A 338-nucleotide genomic window follows, 5' to 3' on the forward strand; every position below is an offset into this window, starting at 1 on the left:
CATTGCATAATAAGGAAATAAAAAGAGTAGCGAAAGCACGGCTTGAAGCGGCTGTTCATGATCAAGCAGTTTTAGGATTAAGAACAAAATGTTCGACAAAATGTTATCGGTGATATAGCAAAATGTTAAGGTCATTGGAGATTATGATTTTTTGTTCTCCCGTTGCAACGCACGGGCTCTTTTGCTAGTATATATATATATATATATATATATATATATATATATATATATATATATATATATATATATATATATATATATAAGAACTAAATTTTCTACACAATGTCAATTGTTGTGTAATTTCAAACGATGCAAAAAAATATAGAGCCAACACGTTC

This window comes from Triticum dicoccoides, chromosome 1B (assembly GCF_002162155.2).
Source record: "Triticum dicoccoides isolate Atlit2015 ecotype Zavitan chromosome 1B, WEW_v2.0, whole genome shotgun sequence".
NCBI lineage: Eukaryota > Viridiplantae > Streptophyta > Magnoliopsida > Poales > Poaceae > Triticum > Triticum dicoccoides.